Source organism: Aythya ferina (genome assembly GCF_964211825.1).
Source record: "Aythya ferina genome assembly, chromosome: 18".
Classification (NCBI taxonomy): Eukaryota; Metazoa; Chordata; class Aves; order Anseriformes; family Anatidae; genus Aythya; species Aythya ferina.
Genome location: NC_140317.1, coordinates 7,407,538 through 7,426,542, shown reverse-complemented (window position 1 = coordinate 7,426,542; position 19,005 = coordinate 7,407,538). Strand labels below are relative to the sequence as shown.

The following is a 19,005-nucleotide window of genomic DNA, read 5'->3' as shown; positions in this document are numbered from 1 at the left end:
GTCCCGCAGCCTCCCCCCGGAGGGTCCCGGAGCCCCCGTCCCTCAGGGCAGGCCGGAGTCCCGGCTCCCTCAGGGGGTCCCGGAGCCGGCCGGCCTTGATGTTTCCCCCCCAACCCCGCCTCGGGGCCGTCCCGGCGGGGCTGCGGAGCCTTTCGGGGACGTGTTTGCGAGCTGGGGGCTGCTCCGTGCCGGCTGAGCACGGTCCTGAGCGGGGAACGAGCACGGAGTGAGCCGCAGCTCCGGGCGGTGCCAGGCCCGCAGGCCGCCCGCAGCGGCGGGGGCATCAGTGGGGCGCGGGGGAGCCACACGAGGAGCGGCCCAGGAGCAGAGCAGAGCCCCCAGGAGCAGCCCTGAGGCACCGAGCGGAGCCCCCAGGTGATCCACCCAGCCCTCCGGTATCCCACCGCCAGCCCCAAGCAGTTCCAAGGGGCTCAGCGGAGCCCTAACGACAGCAGGACCCTGTAAATCCGTGAGAGCGGGGTTTGGACCCGTATCTGGGGGGTAATGACGTGTGTTTGATATTAAACAATTCCCTTAGGTGATTCAGTAAAGGGTTGCAGCTCTGATCAAACTAACCAAGCAAGAAATGCTTTCCCTCTCAGACCTCTTGGGCTATTGCGCTTAACTGATGCTTCACAACGCGCCCCCGGCAGGTTTGGGGCTGGGGAGTGGAGCTGGGACTGGGAAAAGGCTCGGCTGCTCTCAGCTGGCCTTTTAAAGGATAATAAAACAAATTAACGCAAGGAGCCTCTAAAAAAGGAGTTTCGGAAGGGACGCCAAAGGGGCAGCAAAACTGCAGTGAATTCACATTAATTGTCGGAGCAAATTACTCATTTTTGGCTTACTGCTGGTAATGAAACACAGCTTGTGAATGAAATCAGAAGAGCAGGAGGCTCATTGCTTGTAGGTAGTCACAGGTCTGTTAAACGTTTTCTTAATGAGAAACTAGAGTTTCTTGTTTTAACCAGCAAAATGAGGAGGTGAAATGCATAAAAGTAGAGAGCTTTATTGATTTCAAGTTTTATTTGTCTCTTGGTAAGTTGTATAATTTTATATAAGCTAATAGAAGTATTTCTAAATGGTATTGCCAAATGCATTGCATCAGGATTGCTTCTTGCATGCTGCATTTATTTGGAGGTAAATTGGTGGTTTTCTCTTGCAGCACAGAGGAAGATTAGTTTGATTCCACAGGCTGTTTTGTGGCAGAATGGCTTTGATGATCATAACAATCCTTTTTGGTCTTAGAAATCTATCTATAAGGTTATGGAAGGTTCTGTGTGATGTAAGGGAGCATTCAGGTGGTGCTCTCAAGCTTAGAGTAAATCAGAGTATATTAGTTGGCAAATATTTAAAATATAAAATGGAACAGACAAGACGACAAAACCGGTAATCTCAACAGTGAAGGCAGTAGAAAAGTATTGGTTGTCAGCATGGTATCGAGGCTGCAGGAGGGGCTGGCTTCCTGGGCAGGCACTAGAGGAATTACCAGTGGGGAGCAACGCATCCTTTTTATTTTGTGCAGTTGTAGCTGGCTGTGTTCAAACACGATATGTGCAAAAGTGGGACACAGAAGTCTTAACTATGCATCTATCAGAGATATAACCCTTTGTTCCCCTTTGCTTCTCTGCATTGATTGTAGTCGTTGGCTGGCAGTCCCTTGATTTCAAAGGAGCGTGTATCAGCTGAGTAATTGTGATTAGTAAATCACCGAAAGAGGCTTGTTAGGGAAATACAGAATCAATTTTCCAAGTACACATTTACTGCAGAAAGATTAGAGCAGGTGAGCCGGTCTGTCTTTGAGCCTTGTTAAAACTGAACTTTATGTATGATGAATCGCAGCTGATGTCTGGAGACACTGAGAAGCTGTTCTCCCATATAACATGGCACTTTCACCCCCGCAGCTGCAGGAACCTAATAAGCTGTGTGTGGTAATGCAGCTCATGAAATTAAGTTGAAGAGACACTGCTCGTGCACTCTCCTTTACCACGCTAAAATGTGTTTATTGTCACTGAAAACCAATTATACATTCGAACGTGCTATGCTTCTTGGGCCTGATCCACCATGGCTCCCTTTGCATTCAAAAGAAATCTTTCTGTTGGCATCAGTGAGAGATTGATTGGCCCTCATGTCTAAGTTATTTGCTGCTTCTATTTATTGAATTCATCTGGCCACAGAGGGGATCCCGTTTTGTAATTTTGTGGCCTGAATAATTGTGACTCTTACCCCTGGTAGCCCTGGGTCATATTTATGAAATGAGACGGTATCTGTGCTGTCAGCTGTGCCGTCCTGATGCATGCAGGTTTCCACCTCTTCTCTACCTTCCTGCAGCCACAGCAGTGCAAAGTTTGGAGTCTATAAATTCTTAATACCAACAAGGGCGTGTGGGGCTTGGACTGTGTAGGGTGTTTGACCTTTTCTGATTTTTCTTGTTCTTTTAATTTCCTTTTTCTTAATTTTTTTTTTCTTCTGGACATGTGTGCAGTCAACATGCTGAAATTTATTTTTCCTGAAAGATCTACAACTCTCTGAAAACTGCCCCAAGGCAAAATGTTGCAGCAAGGCAGCAGCTTCCTGTTCAAGTAAAGCAGCCCTTACCTGCACAGTCAGAATAATAAATTTTAAAATTTCTTATCAACTTCCTTGCTATTTTACTGAACTTTTGAGCCTTCGCTTCTAATAGTGTGATGCTTTTCCTTTCTTTAAGACCACACCATCACACTTTCCTCATACTGTTCTGCTTTCCCCCTCCCACCCCCCCACACTGAAATCCTCATCTTCCTACAGTCACTGAGAGCCGCCTGCAGCAGAGCAGCCATCGTCTCGGAGCAGCTGCTCGTGTAAGGTGTTTCTGCAGCAGAAGCACTTCTAGCAAGTTTGCTTTTATGCTGTAGCATTTCGTCATTGCATTTTTAACACTGGACCAACCCAACATGATTCTCTTTCCTGCTGTTGCTGAGGAGCACGGAGCCATGATCTTCTCATGTGCCCAGGACTTGGCTTCTAGTGGAGGCTGCAGTGGCAACACCAGGCTTCAGCTGAGCCCGTACAAAGAATAGAAGGAAACCCTTGACCTACGCGGCACGTGGTTCAACCACAGGAAGAAATGAGTAGTCCGTGTTCATTTGGCACAGCCAACAGCAGAATCGTCTTCTGGGGTATAACCAGGGTATATCAACTAATTTTCCTCCATGGTCATTGATGATCAACTGAGCACTCAGAGGGAACAGGTCCCAAGATGAAATTCATCTTTCAGAAGTGCTTCTTTATCTCTCCTAACAACAGAAACTCCTAGACTGAGAGATTTTGGTTCAGTGCTTAAAAATAACAGGCTTGGGCCTTGCTTTCCTGTTGAATGGCTGTTTGTGAAAGAAGCTGAAGAAAGATGTGAAGGGCTGTTTCCAAAGAGACCTGACTGAATGGCAGGTGCTCACTAGTTGAAGAAACACTTCTCATAACATTGAAAAATGCCAAGAGTTGCTTGCCATCTGGTTCCCTTTCACTGGGAGGAGAGTTGTACTAGCAGCTGAGTGTCTAGGAGCGTTGTGAGTGACGTGTTCAGCAAGCCCCAGTTCTGGCAGTGGAGTGTGTGAATGTGTATTTCAGGGTAGTGCCAGTTGATGTTTCATTATGCCAGATTCTATTTAAACTCTGCATTCATTTTTCAGCAACAAGTGAAGCATGCTAAACGTGTTGACTGCTTCTAGAGTTGGAATCATCCTCAGGAGGTGTGCAAACTGTGCAGGTGCTTAGGCAGTAACCTTGTCATGGTAAGGTCGACAGACTCTCCTCAACTTGTGAGGGAACTTGAGCAGCTAATAAAATCAGGAGGCCAAAATCAATTATTCTTGTGACTGGACAGTAATTTACTTGAAATCAATGGTTTTCTAGTAGTATAGAACAGAAGTAGCTGGAAACAAATTAATGTTTCATGTGAACAAATTAAACTTTCTGGCCAAAAGAAACCATTGGACTAGGGAAATGTTTGTTGCTGTTTGTTGTTGCTTTCTTGTGATGAATATCACCATCCTGAGCTGAAACCAAAGGCATCAGCCTTGCATGGTGCCCAGATAGTAGTTGTGGCTGCTGGCTGAGTTTAATGACAGTCCTGGCAGACGTGCTCCATTCTGACTTGCTCTCAGGTGTCCCCAGGGACACCTGGCAGAGTTGTGCCCTAAGCACAGCCCCTCTGTGGTAGCAGCTCCATGGCTGGCTTCTCCTGTGAAGACAGGGCTGTAATTTCACTACATAACAACCTGGGATTTTTCTGAATGGACTGGGGGAGTTTCAGGCTTCTCCCAGCCGTAGGGGTGCAGTTCAAAGTTGTGCCATAGAGATAAGTGAAGTCGCTGCAAGTTTCCATCAGTGTGCATGATGACAGAGGATGGTTCATAGGTTCCTGGTAATGTGCAGCATGCTCTGGCCGTACCTCCATCAATGAGAAAAAAGACTTTGGCACCAAGACATTGAAATAAATACAGTAGTATTAAAAAGTGATATTCCTTGAAATTGTATATACTGATGACCTGAATCGTAGAATGGTTTGGGTTGGAAGGGACCTTAAAGACCATCGAATCATTCAGAATGACATGGAATATGCGTAGTTATGGAATGATGCAGTGGGTACGTGGATTATGGATTGTTCTGTTGCTGTAGCCTTCCTGATTCCATGCAAACTAGCCGGCAGTAAGTTTAAAATAGCCCTTTATATTATATATAATATCCTTGCACTAAGCGTGTATTTTCAAACAGCTGGCATAGACCAAGCTTAGTACTTACTGTTAATCAAACATTTTCTGAAGCACTGTTATGGGAAGAGAAGCTGTAGGTTTGCTGTGCACTCGTGAGTTTAATTTGTTATGTAATATGTTTGCCTTTCAAAGGTGAGAGCTGAGGGGGGTGATGTGCACAGGTAAGGATTGATTGTTGCTGTGTTTTGCAATACGTGTCAGCAATCTGAAATAGTGAGTTCACAAAGCCTGAGGAAAGGCAAACAAGTTTAATAGCAATTCTTGATGCTCTTATTTAAATGACTGTTTTATGACTACCTCGGTGTTTGCTTTTAGTACAGCTACAGTGATTTAGTGTTGCCTTATTAAATGCAAAAGTAAAGAAAAAAGTTAGCATATAGATCAAGTGTAGAAGACAGTACTGCATTCTTTGCACAGTGTATTGAAGGCATCATATGTAACTGGTGAAGTTAAAATATTCAGCTGCCTAGCAAGACTAGGTTTTTGCTATTTTTTTTCTCTCCCCCTTCCACCTCCCCAGCCCCATTCCCGAGTTGCTCCATGCTGTTAAGCTGTAAAATTGATATTCTTTGTCTGTGACATGTCAGTGTGTTCTCCAGAAATTTGCTCTTGCAAATCCTAGGGAGGATTTCAGATTTCTAGCACGTACTGATTTTCTTCCTGTAATGTGATTAAGCTTTGAAAAGTGAGTTAGACAAAATCGCTGCTAGGAAGGGTAAATATTAGGGGGGAACAGGACAGTGCCATGTGGGATTTGTGGGGATGATCTGCAATACAGAACTTTAGCACAAGTGACTCATACTCCACAGCAACACCTGCATAGCAATATAGTGGGGAAAATCATTTGCATCATAATGTTTAGCTAAGTAAATGTGTTTTATTATTCTCTTTGTAGTTTACAAAATCATTTCATATTAATTTTATCTACTTTCAATGCTAATATTCACAAACATTTTATAATCCCTGATTGCTGTTTTGTAATGGAAGTAAACTGAATCACGGTGTCTGCTCAAGAGCTAGAAATGAAGTTCTACCAGATCTTAAAATACATGAGTCTGTGGGCTGCCCGTGATCTCAGACCTAGATACCTGCCTAAGCTGCTGAGTGAATTCCCATCCGTGCACTGAGTGTAGTTAGCTCGGTGTGGGGAGTGAAGAATTTGATGAATGGTAACGGGAAATGTCAAGACACGAACACTACTGCTGTAACATACGGGGTTTACAGCAGTGGCGTGAGTGTAAGCAAAGCGCTGTGTAATGCATCTCAGTTCCTTGTATTCACTATGTAATTAAAGGGCCTCACTTGGAGAGAATGTGAGTGTTTATGTACCACTATGAATGTTATTTTCACATCTTCTGTGCCGTTAAAACCAAACCCAGCGGGGCTCCTTCCTAAGCTGTGCGTCCTGTTCGGTTTTACAGTATGTTTTGCCCCAGAGTGAGTGACAGGAGTGAGCTGTGGGGTCAAAATACTGCGAGAGACAGGATTGATGCACAGGGCACAGACCTGGAAGAATTACAATCTACTCTTTAGATTTTAAAGCCACTTCAACAGTTTACTTTGGGTATAGCATTACGGTTTCAGATCTTTTGTTGCTGGGGTTTGCTTATTTGTTTGTTTGAAGCAGAAAGCTTAGAGATGGGAGAGGCTTTCTCTGTTAGGTTCCCTGAAATCGGGAAAGTAGATACTGGAAGTGTCTGTTCTGGTGTTGATAGAAGTGGAAGGAGTCCTTGGATGGAAGCTTTCAAGGAACCTTTTTCTTTTTGGACATCTTCAGCTTGTGGCAGTGCTTTGTGACGTTCCACACTGGAGCATGTTTCTGGTACGCATGCTGGAAATTTGCAGTGGCAGCATGCTTTGTGTTTTTTTCCGATGCTTAGGTTGTTCTGGGTGTTCTCGGTGCCTGGTTTTTCATGAAGATTTGCAGTGGGCTCGTGAAGCCATTCTGGTGTTGTTCCACCACCTCGTGATGAACCAGACCCCCCAATGAGATCCAGATGGCTTTTGGAACATGGGATATTCTTTTCCAATGACACTGCTGTTGTTGTGATTAAAAAGCTCAAACAAATATGCAGGTATAAACAGCTTTGCCCATATGTTTGCATGGTATTAATAGATTTGAGAAACTGTCCCAAATATCGGTGATTTTGCTGTTTTTGTAGCAAGCAACTATATGACCAGTGGAACATATTTCACCCAGTTAAACCCCATAATGTTGGGGCGCAGTAGGTAATAGTGCAGAGGGTGAAATGCAGCAGTGTGTCCTGTCACCCCAAAGCAGTACAGAATCCTCCAGTAATAGCACTAGGGCTACCTTTCTGAGCTTTTCTTAGTTTTTGGGAGCAGTGGAAAGCTGGAGGGCTCTCATTAGAAGCGTTTTGTTGCAGCATTCTCTCGCATGCTGGATTTGTGTGGCATTGTGTCAAAACACAATAGAGCCTGCTCAGAAAGAGGGCTAAGGGCAGCTGCACGCTCCGGAGGGAGGTGGGCTGCTAATGAAAGGAATGGGATGTGGGAAGACAGATTTCGCTGTCCTTACTGGGCCAACAGGCAGCCTCGATGAGAGTAGGTTTGGCAGGGTGACCCAAGGAGTCCTGACCCCGTTGAAATCGGGGATGTGACCCTTGTATGTTGCAAGGACTTTTTTCCATCAGGTAATCGTTGTGCACTAAGCCCCTCCAAATGGGAGTATCTCAACATGCTGTAAGGACTGGCAGCTCGCTTCAAACCTGCGTGTCCTCTCCTGCTGGCAGTCTTGTCTGATGACAACATAAAATTGTTGTGGTAGGAAGTATGTGGGCAATTAATTACGTGCTTATTCGGTGTGGGGAAACACAAAATGCTGGCTCGTTTGCAGTGTCTTAGCATCTTAGCAACACAGAACAGTGTGGAGTGTCTCAGCAAAGCTGGTGAGTTCTTCTCTTTTGGCAAGTCCCATACATACCCTGAGTCTGGTTTGGGTTTTGCAAACGATTTTTGCCTTAAAAAAGTAGCAATGTAGTTAATTTCACTTTGTTTTTTATTCTTGTTTTGTTTTGTTTTAAGCATATTTTGATTGTTTTCATTAGAAGCTTGCTTTTTCCTGACAAAAATAAATTGAGGTATTTGACAAACAAAAAGTGAAAATGCCCCAAATCATAAAATTTTGTTCAACACACATTAATTTAATTTCATTTTTTTCTAAGAAATTGATAAAATGTGTTTGATTTCCTTTACTTGGGCAAAAAGCTGAAAAATCAGTTATTTACCAAGTTTTGTATCGAGCAAGTACAGGGAGCCTGTGAGCTGCAGGAGGGAGAGGAAATAAGCCATTCGGTTCATCTCTCCTCTGCCTAATTTGACTTATGTTCAGCTCACAGTTATCCAGAGCTATGGGGAAAATAGAGCAATAGGTAAAAGCAAAACCTTGGATAATGCCAAGCTGTCAGAAAGAGACTAGAGGAATATAATCTTTAGGAAAAAAATATCATGAGTTTGTACAGAAAGCTGGAACAGCTTTAAAGCAGGATGGTACAGAGAATGTAGGATTTTAGCTCTTGAGTACCTCTGTCTGTTGCTTTTCACAGCTTGTGGTTGCAGTGATCATTCCCTTGGTCTCTGTTGAGCAAATGAAGTCTGACTTCATTTGCTGCAGTCAGGCGCTGGTGAAACTCATGAATTTTAGACTCTGGTGTGAAGAGTGAATTGTGTGTTTCATTCTTCAGTTCCCTTTAAGATCCCTTAAAAATAAAGAGTTGAGGTATGGCTTGGGACAGATGTTGAAAGGAGCTTTAAGAATGTCGGCTTTGCTCTTCTCACTGAGCAGTTAAACACCATGGAAGGTTCCACTGAGGAAACTCTTGCAGTTTTTCCCCCCAGTTTCCACCTGGGAATTGCATGGCCTTTGCCACATGCAAGCTCTTCTGCCCATTTGGGAACGTTCACAGGAAAGTGCCGTGATACTTGCTCCTAGTGTGACAGTCCAGTGCCTCTTGTTGGAGGGTGAAATTGGTTTGAACAGACAGTGGTTGGAAACGAATGTTTGTGAAAGTCTGTCTGCTTTTTGCCTCTTCCTGGCAGTGGCAAGTGGCATATGTCATAAATTATGCATGTCAAGCGTTAGAATACCAAGTCTTCCAGCTAAGATAACAGGCAGATGTAACCAGAAAAATAACTGATGAGTGACAAAATGATAGCCCTCCGAAAGGACAAACTTCAGAGGGAATTACAGCTGGGAAAAATCCCAGGGATGCACGGTTTGTAATTTGCTGGAACAAAGTTAGGCTCTGTTGCTGTTGGGGTTTGTGGGAGTGCTGCCACCTTACATGATGTGTTGTTATCCTCTCCCAACCCCATTGCACCCACCTGTGGTGCAGCTGGAGGCAGTGGAGGTGAGCACATCCCTGAGTGCCAGTGCTGCTTCGGGCTGACACATTGCCATCATTCTCAGTAATCTACCACTTCACAACTGTCCTGATGTCCAATTTGCCAGCTGTTTCTACGGGTAATCCAGAGGATTTCTGCATATTTAACAAGGTAAAATATTTGCAAACTCTATTGATTCTGCCAAAAGTGCAAGACGCAGATGGCTTTTGTTGTGTAGGTAGCCCCAAGGGATTCCTCTTGCTGTATTTTTCATGTAAACCTGGTATAACTACTGTGGATGACATTTCTTTTCTCAGCAACAGCTTTACTTTCCCGACGGCGTTCTCAGTGCGTTTCCAGAAGCGCGGTAAGCCTGGTACATGGAAACATCCCTCCTGTGCTCCTGGCGTGCTCTGGGTGCCGCTGCACCGCGCACCTCCCCGCTGGGTGCAGCTGGCAGCGGCTGGAGGTCCTCTGCAGCTGCCCTGCCTTTGGGCCAGCGCTGCACACACACCGGCCACGTTTCTGCTCCCTGCCTCTGCCTCGTAGCATGGGGAGGAGGAGGAGGGCACCGTACAGCAGGGATGTGTAAGGCACGAGAATCAGGGGTGCCTCGAGGGACACCCCATGAGCTGACTGCAGTCACTGCTGTTCCACAGCTCTCCAGCCCTGCCTGGGTGCCTCGCGTTGCTGGAGACTCTCTGAAATAACACCTGATGCTCTGGCCTCCCTGTATTGTCCCAGTTTATTCCTCCTTCAGGGAGAGCTTCAGCCGTGGGCATGTCATTGCTTGTGCTTTGTGGTGGGGGGCTCTTAGCTTAAACCATCGTGCTCACTTAGCTCTAGCTGTGTTGTAGCAAATCAGCACCTGTTGGGAAGAGAATGGAGCTTTGGAGGAGTAGCTCTACGTGGTTGTAAACGCAAATGATTTACACATTTTGGGTGAAAAGCCTGCTTGAGTGAGCTGAGTTGGTGGGATAACAGGGCTATAGATTACCTTTGGGTTTATTGCAGTTGGCTGCTCCTTTCCCCCCCCCCCCCCCCCCCCTTTATTAGTGCCAGTGGCTCTTTTGCAATGTGTTCTGTTCGGTGGCACTTCTAATTCAGTACTTGCCACTGCTTGCATTTTTTAGATGTTGCTCTATTCTGTGGCAGCAATTCTCTGGATTTACAGCACAGGATGAAAAGGGTAGGAGTGCGGGCTCTGCTCTTGTAGCAAGAAATGGTTAGCATCTGTGTTTTGGAGTCAAAGTGTGAAGAGCTGAATTTGAAATACCTTTTTTTTTTTTTTTTACAGGAGGAAGGGTTACCATGGCTAATAGCCATGAAACATTGTGTCTGGTTGTTTTTTCCCTTATCTTTTATGTTGTTCTATGAGATATGAAAACGAAGTTAATCTTCCAGACTTCTGTATGGTACTGGATGTCTGAAGGGAGACTTGCATTAAGTGCTGGTAGCTTCACCAGAGGCTGTTCCTGAGCCCACAGAGGCACCAAGCTGAGCATCCTCTGGAGCACCTTCTGTAGAGGCAAAGATGCAGAATTATCCTTTGATTTGGAGAAATTTAAAGATGTGAGACTCCGGAAGGGAGTTCTTGCCGTCCTTTGAAGGTGTCTGTGTGACCTGACCTAGTACAGCTGGCACCCTGGTACCTTTCTTTCCTTTCCCCGTTGTGTAACACTCAGCATTTTTAGGAACTCACATCATTCACTGCACAGTGGGTGTGTCAGTCACAGGAGGTATTTCTCCGATTACCCAAATCCCACTTCAGCTTTAGTTTCAATTTCTTCTGTGTGTTCTATGCTACCCTTGCTACTGATAGAAACTTTCCTCTTTTGCAACCAGTCTGTTAGTCATTGTGCCTGCTTAATGGGGGGGAACTGCTGTCAGTAGCGCTGACTGCGTGCCATCATCAGTGCCAGCCGGTGGTTTCGCTAAATGAATTGGGTGGAAGGAGGAACAAGGAAGCAAGAAGCAAATAAATGGGTAGATTGCCACCAGCAGTGAACGAATACAAAGGGAATTCAGGTGAAATGGACAAAGCTGTGGAACAGGATGGCAGTGTTTACCCTGTTTGAATACCTGTGTGCCTCTTAATACCACCCATGTGCAAGGACTGGTTTTGAGCAGTAAGCTGCCAGCCTGGAAGGGGAATTGATTTTAAGACCCGAAGTGTGCGCTCAGTGCACGCAGTAATTAGATTGTGATGGCAATTTCAGCACAGGACTGAACTTTAACTAACCTTTCAAAAACTCATTCTTCCTGCAGGAGCTCGTGGGTTTATTTGTGCTATCAGTGATGAACTCAGGCAATGTCACAGGCTATCAGATGGGAAGGAAGGGAGAAGCCATTAAAAGATTAAATTCTCATTGATTGCATTTTTAACTTAAACCCCCCAAACTGGTTGCTATATTTGATGCTTCTTTATTTCCACTGAAAGTTAGTGGCTCCAAAAAGCTCGGGTCATTTTTGAAAACACAGCTTTACTTCCTGAGTATGGCAAAAGCTCATGGAAATTCTGCGTTAGCCCTCGGGGAAGATGCAGGAGGTGCTAGACCCAGAAACACTGCGTTCTCATCACAGCACTCCTCCCCACTATTGGAAATGGCTGTTGTGCTTTCTGTGATTAATGAGGGAGTTATTACTCCCTTTAGGTGAAGTTTCTTGCTGCTTGGCACTCTGAAGACTCTCGTTAAAGAGCTGATGTGATTCCTGGGAAGATTTTGTGAAATCTGGACTAAATGGGTCACTGCATGCAGATAACACGAGCAATCCACGCTGCTTCGTGGGAGCGGCAGGGAAGGCAGGCTCAGCACCATGCCGAGCTGTGTGTCAGCCCCCGCTTCAAAGAGATAGCACACACAATTTTAAAATATTCACCCTTGTTCAGCTAATACTGCTAACATAAAAAGCATGACTTATTTTGGTGCTGCATTAATGGATTTAGGTCAGAGACTGCAAACGAGTGTGACTCAGCTGTGTGAATAAATCAGTTCACTTGATTGTGGGATGAATTTACACTTTCAAAGCTTCTAATAGGTAATGAATATTCAGGGTCTGCCACATGGTAGGAGATCTAAAATGGAGGCTTGGATTCCTACCGCTGGGCTCTTGCTCAGCAAGTGTTGTTACAAAAGAGTCTGGAGTGGCAGATAGCAGAGCTGCTTCATCTTTCCCTTTACCATTGCTAATTGCACCGCTGCAATTCCCTAATTTGCAGCTCTGGAAGGTGGGTGGGGTCATGCTGCATCAGTGCTCAGAGCACGTTGTCCTCTAAGCACAATTTGTAGACATCAAATGGAGTTGCACAGGTGTCAGGAGGGGATTTGAAATCTCAGAGGCTTTTAGAAGAATCTGGGAGCAGTTTCTTACCCCAGGTGTGCAGAGGCAGCACCAGGCTCCTTTTTTTTTTTTTTTTTTCTATTAAGGTAGAATGATCAGCTCTCCTGAAACTTAATTTTCTTAAATGTCTTGTTCAGCACACCCCAAATTACAAATGACACCAGAGACACTCAGTGAGTTTAGGACTTTGTCTGCTTTTGGGTGTAAAGCTCCTGTAGGGGAGTTGGGCTATGGGCTCTTCTGGCGTGATTGCATGGGCTGGGTCGTGCAGCTCCCCTGAACTCTTCTGCTCTGACACAAACTCTGAAGTGGTAAAAGCTGGTGTCAGCAAGAGTCATGGCATTGGTTTGGATGGCAGAGTCCTTGCTTATGCAGGAAGGGGACAAGAAATTCATCAGACCTTCCTGGGCAACGTCTTAATTCTGAAGTTGTTACTTCTTAAAATGCCATTCACAAGAGTAGTGGGGAAATTAAATAAAGATGCTGGTGTTACCCAAGTTAAGAATAGCCTCTAATAAAGCTGTGAAGTGTTTTAAATTTGCTAGTTTATTTTTGCTTGCAATAGAGATTTCTTGCCAAAGCCCTCTGTGGAATTAATTTGAAAATCTGAGTTCAAGATAGCTGGATAAGAGAAAATTTGGCAGCACTGTGAAAATCTTTAATCAAAAAGTGCAGCACATCTGATTTACACCTGGCAGCACATCTGATTTAGGTGTAAAAGCATTAGCCTGCCTATGCAACTTGGTGCGTGGCCCCAGGAATGCTGCTGATGGTCATCACTTTCTAGAGTGGGGCAAAATGAGGAATATATCTGCTATCAGTGAGCTGCTCACGGCGCAGTCAAGAGCCTTGGATGCTGCACTGATACTACAGTGCTGCACTTCAGAGCCTGCGAATGCTGCCTTACTTGTGCTGGAAATCCACCAGCGGAAAGAAAAAGCAAAAAGCAGCTAGGTTTCTAAAGGAAAGATCTCTTTAATGACAGCGTTGTAGCAAGGAAGGCAGGTACAGCCTGCACGGCAGCTCCTGCTCAGCACCAGCAGGCAGGCGCTGATGGCTGGCCTGACAGCTGTGGCAGAATTTACACCACTGGTAACAACAATGAATGAGAGGGAAGAGCAAAGCCTTCAGTGGTGCCAAGTGCTCAGGCATGTGCTCACGTCCCGGTGACGTTAGGGGGTCTGTGTGCATGAGGGTAAAAGCTGAACAGGAGTGGAGCTGAATAAAAAAAATCAAGTTGAATGCATGCAGCAGAGATTTGTTGAATTTAAGGCCTTTCTGTTTTGCTTTTCTTTTTTTCCTTCAGGAAGTCCCATATGATTGGGAAAATCCATATTAACAGGTTTCTTTAGAAATGACACTGAAAATACAAGAGATAGGAAAAGTAACAGCTTTCCAATGTTGTTAGTGTCCTCTGGAATTCCACAGAAAAAGCGTATTCCTTTTATTAAATTCTACAGCAGAGTAGAAATCTGTCATTTCTGTTCACTGCCACGGGGCTTTTCCAGAGCTTAATTTATTGTTTGATTCTGCTTTAGCTATCAGAAGAGCTAAGCAGTGGAAGGAGCTGCCAAGTGTAGTTAATTTTTTAAGATGTTTAGGGCTAGACTGGACACCTGTCGGGAATGCTGAGTTATGAAATTAGTTATCCCAGGCATAACACTCCTGATGAGCCAAGGACTTTGCACACCTAACATGAGCTTCATACATAGTTTCTGGTAGAAGAGCTGTGCTCTTTACAGCAAGGAGCAATCAGGCTAATCAAAATAGCTGAGAAAAAGGAAAATCTAGGCAGGAAATTCTCTGCTGGCTCCCCAAGTATGCAAATTGTTGGAACTACTTTCTTGGGAAAGTCCTGCAGACTGTAAGGGCAGAGACCTAAGGCACTGAGTAGTGTTACTGGTGCTTGTGCAACTGTTCGCACGTACGAATGTGTAATGTAAAACGCTGGGTAGCATTGCAGATGCTAGTGTGTAATAAACATGTGCTAAACATGTTGCTGATCTTTTCCTTCAGGTTTTGTTTCCTCTTGGGTCTATTTTCTATTCCCGTGTCTGCCTCTTCTTTTTCCTTTGCTACCTACAGCCCTGCTCTGAGGCCTTTGGCAGGATTTGTGCAGGGACAGCAGTCTTCTGAGTGACTGTTGCCATACGCTTTTCTGCCGTTAAATCTTTCATAGAGCTTGTCCTAAAAATATGTCCTGTTCCCTCTCTGTGCTATCCACAGGCTTTAAGAGCCTAAGTAGGAAAAGGAACATGACAATGGTATCAGAGCTGTATTTTATATTTTGGGCGGGGGGAGGATGTTCCTATTATTAGCGTGGGTTGCATTACGAAAAAAAAAGCCCTATGCTGTATGTTAAAATGCTGCAATAGTAGATTTCAATTTATATATACATACACACACACACACTTGTATTTGTGATTCAGATTAGGTAGGTTTAATCTGAGATAAAACTGCAAAAAAAAAAAAAGCTGTAATGCAGTAACATGTCTGCCACCCACTAATGTCAGACTAAAAAAAGCTAACTGTAAAACATAGTAGTTGAAAAGAAAACGAAAAATGTGTGCCATATGATGAGTTTATTAATTTGACTGTAGGCAACTTGACAGTTTTCGGTAAAACCAGTGGAGCTTTGCTGCAAACTGGGAGTGGGACTGAAAGGTTTTCCCCCATCAGTCTGTTCTCAGCCTGGGGTCCCTTCGAACATGGTGGCTGTTCCTGGGGCAGGAGCCAGGGCTCCTCTGGGTATTTTCAGCTAAAGAGGAGCTGTCATGGGTATCAGGGTCTGTAGGGTCGGAACATGTGCCTGTCCTGTGTGGGGTTTCAGAAGGAGCTCAGATCCTGGAGTTCAGAAGCATGAACAGCTCTGGGGAAAAGAATAACACCCATCTACACAAAATCCTCAAACCGGGGCCTTACCTGCGCGTTGGGAACAACAAACAGGACACGCCATCCCTTTGAGCTGGATTGTAGGAGGATTAACAATGAAATAAACAGGTTCCTGTTCACGTTGTGAAGGTCTGTCAACATATTGTGACAGGTTGCAGCAGCGATGCGTTACTCAGCACAGCAGCTTGCGTGTTGTGGAAGCATCTCAGTAAATTCTCTGTGCCGCTAGATGCAGAAGACTAACGAGCAGGGGCCAAACGGACGTGACAGTTCCTGTAGATGTCTTTATGCAGTGCTCTCTTTTTCTTACCAATGATAACTGCAATTTGTAACTTCTACCAACTGCACGAACCCAGATCATCTTGTTCCTGCTTTCTTTCCTTGATTAGAAGGACAGGAACCTTACTCCCAGCTCAAATCTGTGTTTTACAGAATGCATAAATGTGTCTGGCAGCGAAGGAAGATAGGCTTCTGACTGCATGCAAGATTCATGGTTTTGTCTGTACTGGGCTCAGCCAAACCTGGAGCCAAATGCCTGTGAGCTGCGAATTAAAAGTTTTAAATGCAGACAGTGCTTGTTTAAATCTTTGTAGTGCCTTCGTCCTTGTAGTCAGATTTCACTGGTAATTTCAGATGGAAGCAGGAATGTTTTGTCTTAGGCTGACTGCCTTTTGTCTTTGCTGCTGAAAGTCCCAGAGGCTTCATACTCTGGTTTTTATTGGCATAAAAGAGAGAACAACAGGGAGAATCTGTCTGACCTCAGACGCTCCTGAGAACAGCTGAAGCACGAATAAAGGAAAACAGAGGCTTCGGTGACCTCATGGAAAACCACCTGGAAAAGTTCAGAATTTCTCTCGTCATGTCATTAGGTGAATAATTTCTGTTAGGATTTTAATTCCCTTAGATTTGTCCTTCAAGCGTCTAACTGTTCTCCGTTACTGTAGCACTGGTGTAACTGTCTGGGCTTTAATGAAATTCAGATTGATGTCAATCGGAGATGGGAATAGGGCCTGTCGTGGTGCTGTTAAGAGTAAAAGGAGCTGTACCGGTTTGTGCTTAAAACTAAGGAGCTTTATCCCCAAAGCAGTTATATAACATTTATACAGAAGAAACAGGAGGTGATTAATAAATGCCATTTTAAATATTTACAGGTCTCTTTAGCTTCTCTGTAGAGATGCAGGTACCAACAGATGTTATGGAAAAACTGCCCAAGCTCCTTGCCTGACCAGGAACTTCACCCTTTTTGTGCACAGGAGGCAGTCTTTTTTTGTCCTTTTTGTGCACAGGAGATCTCCTTAGGAGCTGGCAGCCCTGCTGCGAGGAACCAGGGTGCAGGAGAAAGCAGTGTGAGTTGGCTGTCCTTGGGAAACCTTTAGTAGTCGGTGTTGTTCTTGGTTGCCTCCTGGGCTACCTCCTCCATACCCGGAGGCTCAGAGCTTTCAGAGCTCTGTGTCCCTTTTTACTATTTCTGAGAGTCGATATTTAATATTATTGTCATGATTTGAGTATTGCTGAGCCCTGGATTTGCTCAGCTTCACAGTGGCCCATGCTTGAAGACTTTTTCCCCTTTCCAAATCTTTACTGGTGAGTTATTTGCAGAGGATTTGCTGCTGCCTTTTTTTCTTCTGTCAGAATTTGAACATTCTGGCTGCGTGCTAGGTGCTGATTTCCTTGGCATATTTCCTTTCTTCTTTTGGCATGTCCTGAGTACGGTCCATTCTGCTTATGAATTGAAGTGAAAAATGCTAAGCAGAATTTGCAGCGACTTTCTCTTACTTAATCAGTGCTTTATCTCGACATTGTCTGGTGTGTAAATTTTGTCCTTTTGATGACCAGGAACAGTTGATGTATGGAGCCTTTGTCACTGGGCTGCACTGGCTGCAGATATCTATCAGCCTAGCAATGGGTATGAAATGCAAATTTACATCTCGGGTGGGGAAGCGGAGCCTGTATTACAATATACTGAGAGTGTCTGATAAATTATTCTGTGCAATAGTAATGTGAAATGTGGTGTTTTATTGCTGCCACCTGACCCTCTGAGTATTCCATTCTCCTCAAGTTCTTACATTTCACCCTTCATTATTTCCTCCAAATAGGCCATGAGTTTGCAATATCCTGTGCCTCTGCTGATTATTATTGTGCTGTGTTATTTCCAAAAGCCGTAAAGGGCAAAATCTCCATCAGGGCTGAGCCCATACGCAGAGGGCACACAGCTCACACTGTGCAGTCCAGCTGCTGCCTGTGGAGGTTGGTCTGATGTGTGGGACATTAACTCTGCTGTGCCGTGTGATGCCCTGGAGAGCCACTGGTGAGCACCCTGCGAGACCAGAGTTCAATTTTCAGGAGCCTGTGAGATGGCAGTGCAGATCTGATTAACTGCAGAGAGCATTGGCTACATCATAGAAACCCAATTATGCTCATAGTACATCATGGTGGTGTGAAATTAAACCCAACTGTTTAATGCCAGCATTTCTGACGGCATGGTTCAAGGCTCCCAAGTGCACTTGAATGCATTTTTTTTGGCAGTCTCTTGCAGAGACCCACAGATGTAGCAGACAGTCAGCATTCTACAGTGCACCTTGGCCTGCCTTGGTCAGAGCAGGTGTAGGAGGCAGCCACAGGAGACCCCAGGCTGCAGCTAAGCCCACCGTGCTCAAAGGCTGCAGGGTAGCAGCTGCTTTTCTGCGCCAGTCAGTGACTGTACCATTGAAGGACTAAGCCAAAACAGTTAGTGCTGTCTCTGTGTTTGAACAGGGAGCGCAGCTTTGTCGTGTGTTTGTTGGGAGAAAGCCCCCAACCGTTCCACTCGTGCAGTGTCCTTGCTAGAGAAGAACAAGTTAATTCACATCTGACACAGCAGGAGGCTTGCGGGGTTGTCTTTCAGATGAGATGACAACTGGTAATTATATGAAAGAGCTACAGGCTCTCTATCCTCTGTTACCCCAGCACTGCGCTGACTGCTTTTACTAGCAGAAAAATAACACAGGGAGTCTGAGAAAACCCTTAATTATAGGGGAGGATTTTTCTTCTTGCTTGCTCTTATTCTAACCAGCTAATTGTTAAATCTTGCATCTGATGTAATGCACGCAGTGGTGGAGTGTTGCTGTTGTGTTTCAGGTCTGTCTAGAGGATGGCTGGGAGAGATGCTCATATTCAGACAGACTTCTCTCTCTGCTGTGTTGCTCCATCAGGACATCCTCAGGTTGTGAAGGCAGGATTTGGGATGCAGAACATCTGTCAGCTTTAATGGTATCTCGTGCCTAATCTCCTGCTCTCGCCGTATCTGCACATTTCTCAGCAGTAACCAGAAGTCAATGCCAGTGTTACAGTGCAAGGTAGATGGATGAAAGCGTCAGATAAGATCTGGGTGTTATGTCTGCTTGCAAATTGTTCCCAGGTACTGTATAAACTTAGCTCCGTGGCTTGGTAAAATGTGCTGTTTGTGCTGGGACCATTAATCTACACAGAGCAATTATATTGCTTTCATCGCTTCTCCTAGCGCTTTACAGGAAGCCTTCACTTGTGCAGCACCTGTGCAAGAATTAGTTAAATGGGAAGGGTGTGGGAAGGAGGCAGGGTGAGCTGGTGACAGGGTCCTGTGACTCAAAGCAGAGCCCAGGGTAACGGTCCAGCGGAGGAGGAGAGCTTGCACACAAGAATGTGATTTTTTTTGCATCAG

The 19,005-nt window shown here is 45.0% G+C and overlaps 1 protein-coding gene across 3 annotated transcripts in view; it reads left to right on the top strand.

The window, feature by feature from the left end:
• The window catches only part of RAB11FIP4 (RAB11 family interacting protein 4), a 119,192-nt gene that overhangs the window by 480 nt on the left and 99,707 nt on the right, over positions 1 to 19,005 (top strand). The window contains exon 1 of one of the 3 annotated variants that reach the window (XM_084491964.1): positions 356 to 375. The exons of the other annotated variants lie outside the window; for them this stretch is intronic. The gene's annotated coding sequence lies outside the window, so the exon portion shown is untranslated. Of the gene's footprint in view, positions 1 to 355; positions 376 to 19,005 lie in introns of those variants that run through there. 3 annotated transcript variants of the gene reach the window in all.